This window comes from Eptatretus burgeri, chromosome 4 (assembly GCF_056783735.1).
Source record: "Eptatretus burgeri isolate ZD-2024b chromosome 4, Ebu_testis_v1, whole genome shotgun sequence".
NCBI lineage: Eukaryota > Metazoa > Chordata > Myxini > Myxiniformes > Myxinidae > Eptatretus > Eptatretus burgeri.
The window spans coordinates 112,073,202-112,089,037 of record NC_140964.1 but is presented as its reverse complement, the minus strand read 5'-3'; positions in this window follow the sequence as shown (position 1 = coordinate 112,089,037).

Here is a 15,836-nt window from a genome sequence, read left to right as displayed (position 1 = left end):
ATCTGCTTGAAATCTAGTTATTTTAACAACTTCTAAAAGCTGCCAATAATAATGCCCAGGCCATTTTAGGATTTCTGTGTGGAATAAGCGAAGATTTAGTAACTTTCTCAACTTTTTTTGTTTTGCTCCACTGCAAACCAAAGAAATATATTTGTTGATACCAAAATATATTTTAATTTCAACAATTTTCTGGAAGAAATGGTGCATTATTTGAAAAAAGTGCAAGGGAGCCAATTAGTCCATGGGCCAGAGGCCAGATTTTGAGGAATTGGTACCACCCAGATGGACAAAGGCTCATAGTGTTTTTCTGATAGATCTATGTCTGTAATGATGGATTTAAGGATGATAACCTTTTTCTGTGGTAGTTTTTTCATCGTAATCATCCCTTGAACTTGATGATGCATGTTCTGATTCGGAGCCAATAGTTTGGGGTAGGGGAAATTAAAATGATCACGACTCCTGGAAAAATCATCCTATCAGAGCAAGTGACCACTCAAAATGTGTGTCATGGGATCCTCTACAGTCTGAAAATAAATATTTTCCGATCTAGGTCAAATGTAGGTCAGCAGAGGTCAAAAGGTCACCAATTTTTGGGCTTGCCCAAAATCTGGAATACAGTCATAAATGGCCTTACAGAGGGTATGAACAGACGTTAATTGCCACTTTTACACCTAGAATTGTTTGGGTTCGATGTCCTGCAATGATTTTAACCCACCAATGTTCAAGGATATTGCATAATGTTCATCCTGTACTAAACGAAACACGACGTATGTAAAATAAAGTGCTTAAAATGGCTGTTCTAAGGCAATAAAATGGAAAATGCCCATAGCGTTGCAGCCAATCAACTTATAGTAGTGAATAACCCCTTAAATATTTGTATCGGAGGACTCTACAAGGCACATCACGAATTTTGACCTTCAAGGTCAAAGGTCAAATGAGTGCAAATTTTAAAGAGTTTCGTAATGCAAATATCTATCAAGTAGAATCAAGTACAAAGTGAAAAACCATGTATGTCACCCTAATATTTCACTTCTAATCATCAAATTAATAGGAAAATGCAAAGAAAATCCAAGAGAAAACCATCAATAACGCCTTAACGGTTAAGGGGTAAATGTTCAGAATATAATCAGATAGTATATGTCGGCCTATAATGTTTCCAAAAATAACTTTGTGCCTTGATGTTAGCCTGGTGTCAGAATAAAATGAATGCTCCCTGTTTCAAACTACAGCCAATAGGTGGCAGCCATCAAATTACTTTCACTTTCTTCCAAGTTCATTTTCAGAGAAAGCTGATTTGAGTGCAGAAATGTGAACTAATGACACCGGTAAGCTAAAACATGACTGGAGGTAATATAGATACTCTATATCTTCATAGAATACATGATTATGCTCTATATTAAGTGTTATGATGCTCTACACCCGGCTCTCCACCACACACACACCCTTGTTTCACATTGGAGCCAGTCATGCAGGGAGCATGCATTATTTTGTGGAGTTGTGGCTCATGATTCAATCCTGGCCGAAATAATTAGTTTCAATATCGTTAGATTGACTTGGCAAATGTCAAGTAATAATGAAGCTTCCATTGATTTAGTTGTGTCTTTTTCAGGTATGACAGTTGACTAACAGTGGCAACAGGAACTGCCACTCGTCCAGTGCCAAAGCGGTTTAAGCCGGCTCCATACGAATGTATGCTGGACTGTCGTGAAACTGAAAGTGATCCAAGCGCCAAGCTGATATCTCCTGTTGATTACAACTCATGGGAAACGTTACTCAGAGCTGCTGAGATAAGGAAGCACAGTGGCATCTTGGACTTGACGAAGAATCTAGGTGAGCGGGAGGTGCCAAATGTGTGGTACAATCGAAAGTGCTGTTCTCATTTTACACTGAAAAAGCTGCTTGATAGGATTGTTGCACAAAATGAGTCCCAGAAGTCGCAAACTTAACGTACCAGCACAAGGTCGTGGTGAATTTTCTAGACTCTATGAACTGAAGTGTATATTTTGTGAAAAGGACCAATTTGTTAAAAATTCGAAGACAAGAACACCTTTGGTTCAGTGTCGGGAACTTCGGGCAGACAATACGATCAGGGATGCAGCGGTACGGAAGATGGATGAGACAGTTCTTGCACTTGTAAGTCGAGATCTAGTGGCCGCCGAGGGCCATTATCCTCGCAAATGTTGCAGAAACTACACTCGACCAGGACAAGGACAAGTTGATGCCGAGGAAGATCATGACGTTGAAGAAATGAACTATGAAGGTGCCGTTGATATTGCAAAACGTGACTTGTTCTCGTTTGTTAGACAAATTAAATGTTCACGCAACCTTGTGTGATTCCTATGGTGCAGTTGACATGTAAATTAACTGAAAGTCTCGCGACCCTTGGGTTTACTATTGAGCTGTCAATGAAAAAACATATTCGTCGCATGCTAGTGATGGAGTTTAATGATACATTGCACTTTGTTAATGAAGACAATGGTGCTCTTCTTGTTTTCCCCACCTCGCTTACAGTTGATAGTCTTGTCAAAGATCACCAAGCTGTAAGAAAGGAGCGAGAAATGGTCAAATCAAATTCTGATGATAGCCTTGTTCCTCAGGCTGCTCTTGCATTGTGCCAAGCTATCAAATCCCAGGAGATTAGCAAAGCCTGGCCTCCTGATACAAGTATCTCCAGAACTCCAGAGGTATTGGTTCAATTTTACCGTACATTGTTGACCGGTGAAGGGAACTGTTCATGTCCTTCAGAACGGGTGCAAAGATTGACCACCTTATTCAGCCAAGATCTAGTGTATGCAGTAGGAAAATGACACGAACACCATCATGGAATATGAATCTGATACAGATGATGATGAATGAGGCATTATCGCATTTACAATGGAGAAACTATGGACAACAGGTGGGTGAGGGGGGGGGGGGCGATGAATGAATGTAAATTGATACAATCGTAACACGAGTTGGTTTCCATGCCATGGTGTGCATGTAGCAAGTTTCACGTCCATCCACGCACTAAAATTACGCTTTGTTCAAGAAGACACGAATAAGTACTTCACGTCATGGTTCAGTCACTCCCATTTTCAATGGGGGGGGGCGGGGGTTAATGTAAATTGATACATACTAGTATGTTCCCATGCCATGGTGTTAAAGATTACAGGTCCACAAACAAAAATTATGCTTTGTTAATAATCACGAAAAAGTACTTTAAAGGTGGTGAACTACAACCAGTATTCCGATTATATTCTGAACATTTATGCCTTAACCGTTAAGGCGTTATTGATGGTTTTCTCTTGGCTTTTCTTAACATTTTCCTATTAATTTGATGATAAAAAGTGAAGTATTAGTGTGACATACATGGTTTTTCACTTTGTACTTGATTATACTTGATAGATATTTGCATTATGAAACTTTTCACTCATTTGACCTTTGACCTTGAAAATTTGACCTTGAAGGTCAAAATTCGCGATGGACCTTGTAGAGTTAGTGGGGCGGCTTAGCCCAAATATTCAAAAGAATTGTGCATTTTGTGATACAAGCACCAAATTTGGCACAAATGTACATTAATATGTTGCGAACATTTTCAGATATTGGGCCACTTGAAATTCTCTCTTTATGTCCGCCATATTGGATTTCAAAATGGCCACCACTTTAAATCTACATTTGCTATTATCTCTGGACGTAATGCAGCTATTGACTTGATTCTGGTATCTAAATGTATGTTTTTGGGGGCAAGGAATCCAATGGTACCATTTTCAACTTAATATTATCTATCACAGTCTGTTATATAATTTTATTTGGAAATTATCTAGGCAAATATTGGATTCAACACAATACTTTGAAAAGAATGTCTTAGTTCTGTAAATATAAATAAAAAAAACTAGACTAAATCACTAGTAACAACTCAGACAAGCTCATATATACTGGCAGTCTAAAATATAAATTCACATCAAGTGACTGCAGCAGCACTGTACATCCTGCAACACCGTGCCTATAACCACTACTGTCTGGGAGAAACCAGGGATGCAGAGGACCTTCCGGAGTTTGAAGACTGGTGTTTCCAGAGAGGAGAAGACATCCCCCAGTTTCACTACTGGGCAACCGTACTGGAATTAGAACTGTTGGTTCTAGTGTATGTGCGTTCTCTCAGGCAGGGATAGTTAATGATGTACCTCGATACTCTGACAGAGCTGGTCCCCTGGTTCCATGCACTGGATCACACCCATGATGCTACGTAGATACCAGTGCACCTGAAGGACATGGCCGAACTCACCATCAAACACCCAGATGTAGCCAGGAAATTCAGGGAAAGCCACTTCACCATTCAGAAAACACAGAGGGTGTTCTCTTCAATCCCGATTGACCAGTCACATGAGCAGAATAATGCCTGCATCAAAGGAGACGGTGGAGCAGTTGGGCTCACCGACAACCCTAGTGCCCTACGTCGCTGGATGGTTGCGGGACCAGAAGTTGCCAGGGTGATCGAAGAATTCCAGGATGGGAACCAACACTGGAGACGGAAAACAGCAGACACACGTCATCATGATCAGACGCCAAGTGTACAGGCCTCATTTGTGAAAGATGTTCGCTCTCTCGTCGGTATCATAGAGGAGATGGGCAACCCATTCGAGGAGGAGAGTCAGGATGTAGTCAAACTGGACACAAAGGAGATCACAGATCCTGCTGCTGTGGAGACCGTGATGAATGCCAAGAGGATTGGCCAAGAGCAGTTCGAGGATTTCACCAGAGAGTGTCTGTTGGACAGAACAAAGGCAGTGGACGCACCCATTCCTCGTAACAAGCTGAAGGTGTTCAGCACTTCCACTCCAAGAAGCCAGAGCATAGGTCAGCAACAGCTCGCCTCCATCAAGAATGACCGTGAACTCTTCGCACGCCTGTACATTGGCTGCTAGACGAGGGATGGAAACCTTGAGGAGTTCTTTTGTCACGAGAATCAGGCATGTCCTCCTGCATTGTCTGATGGTGGAAGCCTCTGCACTGGGACCAAGAGTGATCTCCTCAAATGCTTGGAAGAAGTCTCCGACGCAAAGACAGGGACTCCTGTCACGACCTGTATTGTGCTTGATGGAGCAGCCATCGTCCAGATGCTGAAGCCGGCTGCATCAAAGACCTTTGAAGAGTATGCACAACAGATCTTCATCCCATATATGTCCACGAAGCTGCAAACAGTGTCACGCCTGGATCTGGTCTGGGATACTTACCTTGCTGATTCACTGAAAGGTAGTACACGTGCAAAGCGGGGACAAGGTGTGCGGAGACGTGTGGTGGCTGCCGCAGCCATACCAGGAAACTGGCAGAACTTCCTACGAGAGGAGAGCAACAAGACCGAGCTGTTCAGGTTCCTCTCAGCAGCTCTCATGGAATGGTTTGACCAGGAGGACAAGCAACTCGTCATTACTGATGGAGAGGCAGTGCTCAGCAAGCCACTACTGCCAGATCTGACCTCACTCGCCCCATGTAACCATGAAGAAGCTGACAGTCGGATGTTGCTGCATGCATCTCACGCAGTTCAGCATGGACACCATGCAATACTTATCCGGACTGCAGACACCGATGTTGTGGTGCTGGCAGTGTCCCTGGCACAGGAGTTGCAACCAGAAGACAAACTGTGGCTGGCATTCGGAACAGGCCAGGGTTTCCGATACCTAGCAGCACACGAAATAGCAGCTGGATTGGGATGAGAGAAGGCTCGTGCACTGCCAACGTTCCACGCTCTAACTGGATGCGACACTGTGTCTAGTTTTCATAGAGATGGCAAGAAGACTGCGTGGGCAGTCTGGACGGTACTGCCAGAACTCACTGAGGCGCTGCTGCTGCTGCTGCTGCTGTCCTCTGCACCTCGTGACATACCAGACGATGCAATGCGCATCATCGAGAGGTTCGTGATCCTGTTGTATGATCGAACCAGCAAATGCACACACATTGACAAGGTCAGGAGGAAACTCTTCGCAAGGAAGAACAATGTGCAGCTCATCCCTCCAACGAAGGCAGCTCTGGAGGAACATGTCAAGAGGGCAGTGTATCAAGCTGGACATGTGTGGGGTCAGATACTGCTGCCAGCACCAGAGCTCCCTCCACCAACCAACTGGGGTTGGTCAAGGACTGGAGAAGGACAGTACACACCTTACTGGACTAGGCTAACTGAGGCAGCTCACAGCTGCATTGAGCTGGTTTCTTGCAAGCGCAAGAAAGGGTGTGTGAGGCGCTGCAAGTGCAAAAAGGCTGCCCTTCAGTGCACAGCCCTCTGTGTGTGTGAAGGGGACTGCACATGACGATGAGTCAACAACATACATGTACTTGTGGCAATGCTGAACTTGTTAACATGACACTGTTTATGTACATGTATCTTCAGTACCGGTATATACCTAGCCTCAGATACCAGTACACCTAGCCTCAAATACTAGACCATGTAGCATGTCAGTATTATACCTAAGACATTTACAGAACTAAGACATTCTTTTTCAAAGTACTGTGTTGAATCCAATATTTGCCTAGATAATTTCCAATTAAAATTATATAACAGACTGTGATAGATAATATTAAGTTGAAAATGGTACCATTGGATTCCTTGCCCCCAAAAATATACATTTAGATACCAGAATCAAGTCAATAACTGCATTACGTCCAGAGATAATAGCAAATGTAGATTTCAAGTGGTGGCCATTTTGAAATCCAATATGGCGGACATAAAGAGAGAATTTCAAGTGGCCCAATATCTGAAAATGTTCGCAACATATTAATGTACATTTGTGCCAAATTTGGTGCTTGTATCACAAAATGCACAACAGGTTTGCTATGCTGCTACACTTGTCCTCCGATACAAATATTTTAGGGGTCATTCACTACTCTAGGTTGATTGGCCGCAACGCTATGGACATTTTCCATTTTCGTGCCTTAGAACAGCCATTTTTTAGCACTTTTTTACATAAGTTGTCTTTCGTTTTAGTTCAGGATGGACATTATGCAATATCCTTGAACATTGGTGGGTTAAAATCATAGCAGGACCTCTCGTAAAACAATACTAGGTGTAAAAGTGGCAATTAAGGTCTGTTCATACCCTCTGTAAGGCCATTTATGACTGTATTCCAGATTTTGGGCAAGCCCAAAAATTGGTGACCTTTTGACCTCTGCTGACATACATTTGACCTACATCGGAAAATATTTATTTTCAGTCTGTAGAGGATCCCAGGACACACATTTTGAGTGGTCACTTGCTCTGATAGGATGATTTTTCCAGAAGTGATCATTTTAATTTCCCCTTCCCCAAACTATTGGCTCCGAATCCGAACATGCATCATCAAGTTCAAGGGATGATTACGATGAAAAAACTACCACAGAAAAAGGTTATCATCCTTAAATCCATCACTACAGACATAGATCTATTAGAAAAACACTATGAGCCTTTGTCCATCTGGGTGGTACCAAATTTGGTTCTGGCCCATGGACCAAATATGTTTGGCCACGACTGTATGTACGTATGTATGTACATATGTGCGTATGTTTATCTGCTCTTCACCCATATTAAACAGCTGACCTGACATCACTCACATTTGTAATATAACCTGAAATACTTAACATAAAGTACCCAAAGAACCAAAAAGACTCAAACGACCACAAGGACACAAAAAACCCTGAGGACCAAAATGACCCCAAGGACCCAAAAAACCCAAAAGATCCCAAGGACCCAAAAAACCCTGATGACCCTAAAGACTGAAAAGACACCGAAGACCCCAAACCCCCCAAATACTCAAATGACCCAGAAGACCCTTAAAGAAACTGAAGATCAAAAAAACCCTGAAGACCCCAAAACCCCCAAAAGGCCCTTAAATAATCAAAAGACCCTAAAGACTCAAGACCCTGAGGACCCTTATGGACCCAAAAGACCCTTAAGGACACAAAATACCCCAAAACCCCTTAAAGACTCAAAGACCCAAAAGACCTCGGACACCCTTAAAGACACAAAAAAACCTTTAAAGACCCAAAAGACGCAAAGACCCCAAAAAGACCCAAAATACGCAAAAGATCCCGAAGACCCTTAAAGACCCAAAATACCCTTAAAGAGCTGAAAGACCCCTAAAAATCATAAAGACAAACCAAAAGATCCAAGGGACCCTGAAGACCCAACAGACCTAAAAGACCCAAACGGCCCATGGGAACTTGATAACCCAACAGAAAAACCTTTAAAGATTCAAAAGACCCGAAAGACCCCAAAAGACCCAAAATACGCAAAATATCCCGAAGACCCTTAAAGACCCAAAATACACTTAAAGACCTGAAAGACCCCTAAAAATCCTAAAGACCCAAAGACCTTGAAGACCCTTAAATAACTGAAAGACTCCAGAGACCCTTAATGACTCTTAAATACGCAAAAGACCCTAAAATATTCCCAAAAACCCAAAGACCTCGGAGACCCTTGAAGACCCTAAAATATCCCCGAAGACCCAAAGACCGAAAAGACCTCAGAGACCCTTAAAGACCCAAAACATGCAAAAGAGCCTGAACACCCTTAAAGACCTGAAAGACCCTTAAAGACCCTTAAAGACCCAAAGACTCCAGAGACCCTTAAAGACCCAAAAGACGCAAAAGACCCTTAAAGATCCAAAATACCCCAGAGAGCCTTAAAGACGCTAAAGAACTAAAAGAACCTGGATACCCTTAAAGACCCCAAAAAAACCTTTAAAGACCCAAAAGATGCAAAAGACCCCAAAAGACCCAAAATATGCAAAAGACCCTGAAGATCCTTAAAGACCAAAAATACCCTTAAAGACCTGAAAGACACTTAAAAACCATAAAGACCCAAAGACCCTTCAAGACCTGAAAGACACTTAAAGACCCCAAAGACCCTGAATAACTTAAAAGACCCCAAACACCCCAAAAGACCTTAAAGACCCCTAAAAACCCAAAGACCCTTAAAGACCCAAAACCCCAAAGACCCAAAATATCCAAGGGACCCCAAAGACCCAACAGACCTAAAAGACCCAAACAACCCATGGGAACTTGATAACCCAACATACCTAAGGGATTCCAAAGACCCAACAGACCCCAAAGACCTTTAAATACCCAAAATATACTGAAGACCTTTAACACCCAAAATACCAAAAAGACCCTGAAGAACTCAAAGGCCAAAAAGATCCTGAAGACCCAAAATACTAATAAGACCGAAAAGACCCCAAATAACCAAAAAATGTCGAAAGACCCGGAAGACTCAAAAGACCCTAAGGATCAAAAGACTCTGAGGAACCAAAGCACCCCAAAAACCCAGGGGATCCAAATGGCCTGAGGATCCAAAATAATTAGAGGACATAACCCCCCCACAAAAGCCTCAAAATCCTCAATCCCAGCTCTGTCTGTCCTCTCTCTGCCCTCCCTCAACCAACCCAACTCTGTCACCCCCACCTTTCTTCCTCAAGTCCTCAACTGCACAAAGCCCCAAGTACTCAACTCCCCTTCCAGCCCCAAGTCCTCAACCACCCCCCCCCACCCCATTCCCAAATTCTCAGTCTCCTTCTTCCAACCTTCCAACTTCATGCACCCTCACTCCCAACTCTCTGTCCTCCACTCCCCATTTCTTTCTGTTCTTAACAATGCTACGTAAACATACACAGGGAACTTTGGTGCATGAGAAGGCCATTCGGTCCATCATGCCTGCATTGTTCCTGTCCCCATATGTTAAGGCCCAGTCACATCTTGACGTTTTAGCCAGCTTATGCCGATTTTTGGAAAATTTGTGTAAAACGCTGGTACACGTCGAATATGTTATGGGTAAGTTTTGATAACATTGAGAGCACGCTGAAAAACACTGCCATACGTCGTTGTACGCTGGCTTCAAACGTTGTACTTTGCGGTTGTCCTCAAATTTTCCATGCTTGAAATTTTAAGACTTATGCCAGCGCATGACTCACACGTTCCGCATAACGCTGGCCATACGTTGTAGGCACGTCACGCGATCGTTGACACACGTTACTTGTAAGTTACTCATAAGTCGAAACATGTCGAGGTAATGTTTAGTGTACCCGAAACTTATTTCTAACCTATGAGTAATGTGTTGTACTCACGTTACGCGATCGGTGACACACATCGACACACGTTACTTGTAAGGTGCTCATAAGTCGAAACACATCAAGGTAATGGTTAGCGTCAGTGTTACAGACTCCCTGGTTTTATTTTTATTTTTATTTTTTTTCTTCCTTCCTTCGGTATGATGGTGATTTTGACACTTCGATTTCTAGTGCGGTTATAATATAATATAATTAATAGGCTGCCGCTCAACGATTTAAATCATAACCGCACTGTACACTGAACACCGTCATACCGAAGAAAAAAAAAACCGGGAGTCTGGAACACTGACGCTAACCATTACCTTGACGTGTTTCGACTTATGAGTACCTTTCAAGTAACGTGTATCGATGTGTGTCAACGATCGCGTAACGTGCCTACAACTTATTCCCATCGCATGCGGAACGTGTGTCATACGGCAAGTACATCGTAAAATTTTCAACATGTTTAAAATTACAAGACGTACTCCACTTTCTACGACGTATGATAGCGTACTTTAGCGTTCTATTCACGCAAACCAAACTTACCCATACCGTATTCGACGTGCGCCAGCGTTTTAGACGCATTTTTCAGAGGTCGGCATATGTTGGCAAGATCGCCAAGGTGTGACTGCGATGTTGACACTTCCATTTCTGCGGCGGTTATGATTTGAATCGTTGTGCGGCAGCCTTTTCATAACCTATGCCACGTCATCATCGGCGATGCGTGCAGCGCGCTATGCCTAAGTTAGACTATCGTTGGGCATAGGTTGTGAAGGCCGACAACAGGCTCAGCATCCGTTGGTATAAGTTATCTATCACACAACAAATCGTTCTGTGTCCGTTACTAATACGTGATGCATAAGACCAAGTCGTTATGAATACGTCCGAATCTTTAAAAAAAACATCAAAAGTTCAACGTAAGCCAGCGTTTTACATACATTTTAATACGTTGCCATTGCTGGCTAAAACGTCAAGGTGTGACTGGGCCTTTAAGAACAATGTTAAAAGTAAACAAGTCCGAAGACGACGATGGTTCACGAGCGGTATTTGACGATGTAGATTGTTTCAGCAGTGAAGGATGAGACAATGTGATAATGTTTGACCAAGTTATAAAAATGATCAACATGATGTGGTACGAGTGACAGGTTATTAGCTGCAAAATGTCGAAAACCTGGTTTCGTCCAACAACTTTAAAAAATTGACCTTTGCATAACCTTTAAAGGTCCCAAAACAATGTTGTGGACATTAAAATAAGGAAACAGGATAGTGCTATAGCTTAATGGAGTTAGTTCATCGAAGAAGGTCGAAAACCCGGTTCGATTCCCACAACTTTGAAAATTTGACCTTTGTGAACTTTAAAGGTCAAAGGTCAAGGATTATGACCTTTGGTGAAAAACTTCCTCTGGAACATTCCAGGAACAATATGACATCATATAGGCCCTATGGCATTTCGCACTCCTCGGATTATCCATACTTTGATGAAATCAACGTAAAAACAAACTTGAAGGGGGCGCCACGGGCAAGGTGTTCGAGATAGAGAAAAATGGTTTGAAGACTTTAGGTGGGGAATGACCTCAAGATTATGTATAAAAAAATGTTGTCATCCTCGCTCTCAAAGTTTGGGCAGTCGTCTGATTTTTATGTCAAAATTCAAATTTTTCTGAGTTCATTGACCTTGTGACCTTGACCTTGGGACTAAAATGAAAAATCGAGCTCTGTGGGGCTATGCAGGTGCCATTGGGCTAACCAAATACCGAAACCCCTGCCAGATTCGACAACCCCCCTCGGAGAAGATGGATTTTATGTCAAAATCGCAATTTTCTAAGTTCGTGACCTTGTGGCCTTGACCTTGGGACGAAAATGAAAAATCGAGCTCTGTGGGGCTATGTAGGTGCCATTGGGCTAACCAAATACTGAAACCCCTGCCAGATTCGACAAACCCCTCGGAGAAGAAATTTTTTAATGTCAAAATCGCAATTTTCTAAGTTCGTGACCTTGACCTTGGGACGAAAATGAAAAATCTAGCTCTGTGGGGCTATGCAGGTGTCATTGGGCTAACCAAATACCGAAACCCCTGTCAGATTCGACAAAACCCCTTGGAGAAGATGCAAATTGAAATCGGCTACCCACTAAAAACACATGTTTTTGGGGCGTGGCTCTGCCCATAATGGGCGGACCACGCCCATTTTCAGGAAAACACAACTAGATCATGATATAAACCTCCCACCAAAATTTCATCAGGATCAGATCAAAACCCACGGAGCTATGCTTGGGACAGACAGACAGACAGACAGACAGACAGACAGACAGACAGACAGACACACAACAATAATGAATATAGTGGTCACTTATATTTTTCGTGAAAATATTTTTTCGTGAACCAATTATATTTTTCGTGAAAATATTTTTTCGTGAACCAATAAAGATGGAATGTTAAGTTCACAATCACTTCCCCCTTTTTTCCCTTATCTTCTCCATAATTCACGGACGTGTTTGTGAGTTTGTCGTGCTTCTCCTCCTACAGTTGTGGGCCAATTGCATCCAGACTTGGATCAGCATAACCCCAATTAGTGTATGGGGGTGTGTTCTATCCATGCCGGTGGTCTTGGGGGGGGGGGAGGGACGCAAATTATCTTTGTAAATGTGCATCATGTAACACCGCCTCTATGTGGGGTAGGGTATTACAATTCTCCACCATTGACAGTGCAGTATTCTTGTCCCCACTTTTTCCATCAGTGAGGTGTTTTGAATTATAAGCAGAAGGTATGTTTTTGCTTCATGCACGTAATCCGGGTTTTTTTTGCCTATACAGAGCTGTCAGTTGCCAATACACTGCCCAAATAAAGTTATGCGTCAGAAGAACGTGTTGCATGCTTGGAACAAGATTGCCTGTTGGGTGGGTACTCTACGAGTCATAATAAAAATATTTATACAATGATCTAACACTCAGAGAGGAGCATACACATATATCACATGCAGGATAAAGACGTCAGTCGATATCAGGTGTGCTTTCACTTGGATAATTATGAGGACCTCAGTTAACAATGGACAAACATGGGATTTCAGTTGGGATTTGAACATAGTCTCTCTGCATCATGAGCCAGGGGTTCAGAAGGCAACACGAAGAGGTCAATGCATGTAAAAAGAGCAAAAGTTCACACTTTCATGTTTATAAGGATTGGACTGGAATCCAGGTAGGAATCTTTTAAATACATAGGAACACATATACATAGCTTCCAGCATGTGTTTTAACACAGGGAAGTTGCATGTGCATTGTGCTCGCCTGGTGATGAGGACATTGTACTGCTTATCCCAGAAGTTGAAGGTTGAATTCGGTTGAAGGCAGCAGTTTCAAGGAATTAGATTCTCAGCATCTGAAAATGGACCTAGTTGACTTACCGTGTAACTATGAGATTGTGATTGAAAATCAGCTGGTTTGTCAATGATGTAACACCAGTTCCGCAAACATTGGTGTTCACTTCAAATGATTTCAGGAGGGCTTGGAAAATCCATCCTGAGATGCAAAGAAAGTAAGATAAATAGGTGCTCAGAATGAGCCGAAAGACAACGGCATATGCAACGTGCCATTTTCCTGTTAGTGATGCACCATCAGTAGTGATAAATTGGCAAGCTGTTGCACTTTATATGCAGAGAGTGGATTCCATCAATAAGCCACATGATGTGAAGGAAAGTCTTGCAATGATCGACAATAAGCTTACATCGAAAATAAAGAAAACGCAACAGCAGATTTACATTGCGAGCCTCGTGCAAGTTTCAGACAAGGAAGGATGGAAGGTGCTACGGTGTAATTTACATTTACAGTCAGGTGCAGCAGATATAACAGCCCTCTTGATGTCCTCCATGATAGACAGAATGATTCATGGTGTAAGTACCAGGCTGGCATTTTATCCAAATATCTTATTAAGGCGATGCAGACAGGTCAGTGGTCTCTCTGTCTTCTACTGCCTCCTTTCTGGTCTTGCACCCTCTGCTCTTTCCATGGTTTGCCTCCCCCCCCCCTCCCAGGTTTCTGCAGAGAGCATAGAGTCCACCATCAAACCTATTCTGGTTAAACTCCCAAAGTCCAGGATCACAGCACACCTCCACTCATTTGTTCCTCTTTTTTCCCCACTGTGGAGTTAACTTCCACATTATCTTCGATCATATTCTTCCCTCCAGGTCTTCAAGACAGTTGTTCACCACCATCTCAGATCATCCCCCATCCAAAAGCATGATCTTTTCTACCCCCGTTAACCCTACCTCCCACAACCTCCAATCCCTTCCAAATTTCTGACATCTTTCACCATCCATCTGACATATCTTTCATATTTTTTTCCATCCTGAGAGTTTGCTTCTGTATCTATCTTGTCGACCCCATGCGTCCTCCCCTACCCCTCTTTCCTCCCCACTTCTCTTATTTGTCCAAATCCCCCTCTATTTTGGCCTTCAACCCTGTTGTTGGTGTTTTCCTCCCTCTTTTTACTGTTTCTTTTGCTCTGTTGCTTCCTGATCTACTCAGTGTTCTCAATCTTCCATGAGCCTTGATTTTGTACACAAAAAAGCCTCACTTTCATTCTTATGTATAATACATTACAGAATGTCACTGCACTGAAATAACACAGTTACTTCTATGGGATTGGAATTATTGGAAAGAGCAGTCAGGAATGCAGGTAAGTTCAGAGATGACTTTGCAGAGGTCATTGAGGATCGCGACAGCTTTGGTTTCAGTCACAGCCTGGTTACTGCTGGTAGAGTGGAAAATCCAGGATAAGTTGTGGATGTTGAAATCCCCAGGAATTATAATTTCAGAATCTGGAAAGGATGGTTGTATTTGCTCAATATAGGTAGTAATGTGGTCATAGAGCTGTATGTGATTGTCAGAGTCAGGAGAGTGGTAGAGGTAGAAAGCAGATGAATTCAATGAGATTGAGGAGAGAGGCTTTGAGAAAAAGAAGTTGAAAAATCAGGGTTGGAAAGCTCAAATGGGGAAAGAGAGTATTATTAGCAGGGATATTAAGGACTAAGCACATCTGGCAGCTTAGGAGCAGAAACTGTGGTAGAGGATGTAACCAGGGTACTGGAGGTGGGTGGTTCACATGGGTTCAGCAATCTGAGTGTCAGTGAGGAACAGATCTGGCATATATGATTGCAGCAGATGGTGAGTAGGATTGAAGGTTGAAATGAAGACCTCAGATGTTGCCAAAGGAAATAATGAATTGATTGGAGCAGGATCATCACCATCATCATCATCATCATCGTTGATATTGATCTTTTAGGGCTGTTGGCCCCATGATGATCATTTTCGCGGATGGATTTCACATGGTACATATATGCAATATTGTGCCAATTTAAAAATCTACTCGGTGTCGACCAATACTCACAGTTGGGTTGCCCTAAAGGACAGTACAGACAAAGTTTATTCAAAAGGACAGAAAAAAATGTGAAATAGGATTTATTTTTTAATGACAGAATGCTAAATCATTTCAGGGACTAGCTGGGCCCATACAGCATCCAGTCTAGCTTTAATTACAGTAATTGATGGTACTAGAATCACGTCAGAAGGGAGGGCATTCCACAGGTTCACAATTTGATGGAAAAAGGTTGACGAGTGGAAATTCCTTTGCGCTCGCTGCTTCAACATCGTCAGAGGGTGTTTCCTTATCTTGACAAAAGATGAAAAACTGATTTTGGTCAAGGTTTTTATAACCACAAACAATCTTGAAGACCTCAAGAAGATCTTCTTGGAGGTGCCAGTGCTGCATGGAGAAGAGGTTTAGGCGAGAAAGC